This window comes from Myotis brandtii, unplaced genomic scaffold (assembly GCF_000412655.1).
Source record: "Myotis brandtii unplaced genomic scaffold, ASM41265v1 scaffold423, whole genome shotgun sequence".
Classification (NCBI taxonomy): Eukaryota; Metazoa; Chordata; class Mammalia; order Chiroptera; family Vespertilionidae; genus Myotis; species Myotis brandtii.
The window spans coordinates 644,043-648,624 of NW_005366214.1; the positions used below are offsets into that span (position 1 = coordinate 644,043).

Below are 4,582 nucleotides of genomic sequence, written 5' to 3' on the forward strand. Positions count from 1 at the left end.
CCCTCTCCCCCACCTCCTTTGTGATTACTTTGTTTCTAGAGCAGGAAGTACCCCTCCCGACTCATGATTCATTTCTTTCTTTTTTCATATTAATCTCATTCTGAGCACATCCAGGTTATCTTTTTAAAGCTTGCCCCATGTATCACTTTCCTCCCCTGGCTCGCGCTCATTGGGAGAAAACATGCTGCTCAAGCAGCCCCTGGACCGCACCTGGACCTTGACAGCAGCTAACTTGTTTCCTAAATTAACGCCTGGTTCCCCCCAAGGGATTACATCGGGCATGCATTCTCTTGAGATGATATCAAGTCTTTTTGGTAAAGCTGTTCATTCTCACAGGATTTTGCCAAGTGTGTAGAGTACACTTTGCAATCAGATTTTTTAGCTGAAAGGGGCGGTATAGAACAATCCAGTGCATCCCTCTTATTTTACAGATGAGGACACCGACCTAAAGGGCGAGCGTGCCGCTTGATTGAGGTCCTGCACCTCTTGAGTAAGTGGACTCGAGGGCTCCGGACACCTTGGTCATTGTTCTCTCTGCCACACCAGGAGTGCAGTGCCAGTGTAATCCACTCATAGAGACTATCTGTCAGAGGTGATTATACTTGGCTTGATCCAGAGTCTTGAGAAATCAGATTTGGCCAGTGTGTGATGGCTTTGGTATTTTTAAGAAATGGGACTGGCACTATTTCTAGGGGAAATAGAATGGCTGTAATGTACTTTGAAGCTCAAAGCTCTCACCCCCGTCCCCCTATTCAGCCCTGTTCTCTGCAAGAATAACCAACATTTGCAGCACTGTTTGCTTCCATAAGGTTAAGGCACCAAAGTCCACTTTAGCAATCTGTTATGTTTTAATTAAGAATAAACTGTTAATCCGTTATCAGATATCAGCTCTTTAATAGGGACCAAAACAATGATGGGTGGGACATAGAATAGATGAGTACTGTGGCTGGGAGGTTATTAGGAAGCAGTGAAACATCACAGGCATGGTCAGCAAAAAGGGAGGGAGGGACCTCACCAGACTTGCTACACCTTTTTGCCCAGCCCTGCCCTGAATGTCTTATGTGGAGGTAGTGGAGATGGATCCTGCTCAGGTTTGGTTGCTTTTTATTAAGTACCTGCAGTGGCTAGCTGCTTTCATAGATGAATTTCTTATACTTACCAAAAGGAGGTAGTATTGTCTCCATTTTTCAAACAAACCAGGAAATAGGCTCAGGGATTTACTTGGCTTCAGTGATATAGCCATTTGCAGTAGAATTCAAGCCTAGATCACTTATCTCCCCAGTCTAGTCTGTGCTCTTTTGCACAGACTATATCTCACTACCACTTCAAGCCAGGAAGGGGATGAGAGAAATCGCCTGTGGCTGATTTATTGGCGCCTGTGGTTGCCCAGAGAGGCTGAGCAGGACTTTCAGCTGCCCACTGTGCCTGAGAAAGTGGAGCTGTGTGCTTCCACCCGATCTCCTGAGGGGAATATGAAGGAGCCAGGCTGTCTAGCTCTGGGGAGGAGGGGCCCAAGTGCCTTGGCCGTAAAATATCCTGGTGAAGGCTGTGCTGGGAAGTGTTGCATAATGCCCTCCCCACCACTGAACCAAAGTGATTTATTTGCAGTGGTCTGTAGGTGCTGCTTGACCGTCTTGTTCAAGCAAAACTGGCCCATTTTAGTAATAACAGGGCCAGAAAAGAGTTGGGGGTTTTATATGATTGCAGACTTTTTTTTTTTCTCGTCTTAAAAAAGCAATGCAGGTGCTCTTATCTTGATAAATTATAAAGTACTTCTACACCACTTCCTGTGCTCCCTTTCTGCTCATTTATTCCAAATTGCATGTGAACTTCAGTCTTTTGATAAAAGAATACTAAGAAAAATGCTGCTTCAGTTTATAGTTACAAGCACAGACTATGGCAGCCGTGGGCAAACTATGGCCCGCAGGCCGGATCCGGCCCGTTTGAAATGAATAAAACTAAAAAAAAAAAAAGACCGTACCCTTTTATGTAATGATGTTTACTTTGAATTTATATTAGTTCACACAAACACTCCATCCATGCTTTTGTTCCGGCCCTCCGGTCCAGTTTAAGAACCCATTGTGGCCCTCGAGTCAAAAAGTTTGCCCACCCCTGGACTATGGAGTCAGGTCTAACTTTTGATCCCCGCTTTATACCATTTGCTAGTTGTGTGTCCTAAACCTAGGTTTTTCCTCATCTGTAAAATGGAAAGAGAAAGAACACATATAGTCACGGTGAGGATTAAAAGAGAGAGTGTACATAGAGCACTTAGCACGGGCCTTGCTCATGGTACTTACTCATTCTAATAGTAGCTATTGATAACTTGAACAGTATCATTCCCCCTAGGATAGGAAAGATGACTATTTGAACTTGCTTTGGGAGAGTGGAGGAAGAGGAAATAAAGTGTTTGAAGCAAACATCCGTTTCAGGGTTATTGACTGAATTTATTAATACTTCTTTCCCTTTGCTAGCAGGAATTGTTTTTTTAATCTTATCTTTAGAAAAAGTGGTTAGTGTAGTGTTAGTAGTTATTTTTTGGAATTTTTCTTATTCATTTCTTCCCTGGTTACAAATCAATATACAATGACTTCTTGTTCCTTCTGAAAAACCCTAGACACTTGAAGCAGAGGGTTTCGTTAGCCCATGTGGATAATGTGTTTGTGGAACATTCCATGGCAAACAAAGTGTTGGTTTACCTGTATTCAGAAGTTATAATCATTTTTGTTTGTACTTTGTTCTAGGTCTGTACTAGCACTGTTGTTTTCCAACTTTCTCCTGTCCTTGTAGTACCTTATTTTTTTCTTTCAGAAATGCAGTCTTCTTCTTCTTCTTCTTTTTTTTTTTAGTGGACTAATAAGAACCTTTTCCTTTTCTTCGCAGGTTTCTGATTTTTTTTCAAGGTCCACTAGCACTTTGCACAGACTGGTGTTAGCATTTTTGTTTGCCTGGTGCTGTGGTTTTATCAGGCATCCCACATGTTGGTTAGATGGGGGTTAGAGATGTGATATAGGCTGGCTGTGTCTGCCAGCAGGTGGTAGGCCCCAAACTAACGTTTCCCTGTTCCGTTAAAGGTTTCTAGAGCGTAACTGATCTTCCTGTGTCATCTACCATGATTGCTTCTTACCCTCTTCTGTAATATTCTCAGTGATTTTTACAAGCAGATGCCTAGAATTACTGCAGATCTTATCTCAAACAATATTCTCAGATTTGGAATTTCCACATCAATTTTTAGATATTATGAAAATAGGTGTAATGGTGTATGAGAGTAAATATCTCTTTTTCCTAAATACTTTTTAAAAAGAAGTCTGAAAATGGTGTGTTCCTCCTTTGTTCCCACTGCCCATCCTACTAGCTCGGGAGCACTTTTTTTGCTGTTAATCCTCACCTGACAATATTTTTCCATTGATTTCTTTTTTCTTTCTTCTTTTTTTGTTTTTGTTTTTGTTTTGTTTAGAGAGAGGGAGAGAGACAGAGAGAAACATGGATGTGAGAGAGACACATGCATTGGATCCATTGGTTGCCTCCCCTACGCACCCCAACCAGGGCTGGGGATTGAGCCTGCAATTGACCTGCGTGCCCTTGACCAGAATCCAACCTGGGACCCTTCAGTCCATGGACCGATGCTCTATCCACTGAGCCAAACCTGCTAGGGGTGGGAGTACTTTTGTTTCTTAATGTGGCTAACTGGTTAGTTTAAAGTTACAATTAGAATTATAATTGTTGATTTTTGTTCACTTAATGTAATTGGTATTATTCCCACATTTTTAGCACTTCTTACGAAGTTGCTTCTTTTTCTCTGTGAAGTAGTCTCTAAAGCAAGCATGTCAAACTCACGGCCCACAGGCTGCATGCAGCCCACAACGAATTTTTTGCGGCCCAGCCAATATAACGGTATGTAAGCAACGTTTTAATAAGAATTTCGCACACATTTGTAATACCTGAACTAATAAAAAAAAAAAGAATTTCGTAACTTAATTTTTATACTATCCTGTTTTACATAATTATTAATAACAAACTCCAATGTTCGCTAATGACTGATTACTATAATCATGTTGCATTCATTTCCTTTTCGAGCCCGTGCACCATTTCTCTCCACTAATACTAGCAGCGAATATTTTACCAGCCGATTGCCATGTCATTAGTCTTGGACTGACTTGTTTGGTGTGTGCAACAGGAAATATTTTGCTTTCGGAGAACAAGAAAAATAGGTTTATTTGCGTTACGCTTATTAATTTGTGCAATTATTCAGTGTCTGGTAAGTTAATGTTCAAGAAAAAAATATTAATTTTTATTAAAATGTTCTATTATTTTATGTTAACGATTACTCATTTATTTCAGCCCTTTGTATTGAGCATGTCTCTATCGAAATAAACCTATGTTTCTATGAAAATTGAAGCTTTTGTTTTTTTGCGGCCCACATAAACTTAAACCTTGTTTATTTGGCCCATGTAAGCCTTTGAGTTTGACATGCTTGCTGTAAAGCAGTCGTTCTCAACCTTGGCTGCACATTAGAATCACCTGGGAATCTTTTTAAAATCCTGATTTCTGGGCCTCATCCTCCAGAAATTCTGTTTCTTTGTTA

At 40.8% G+C, this 4,582-nt stretch overlaps 1 protein-coding gene across 1 annotated transcript in view; it reads left to right on the top strand.

The window, feature by feature from the left end:
• The window catches only part of ZBTB25 (zinc finger and BTB domain containing 25), a 26,539-nt gene continuing 21,957 nt past the window's right edge, over nt 1-4,582 (top strand). Inside the window, exon 1 of the mRNA XM_005874032.2 lies at nt 1-490. The gene's annotated coding sequence lies outside the window, so the exon portion shown is untranslated. The remainder of the gene's footprint in view (nt 491-4,582) is intronic.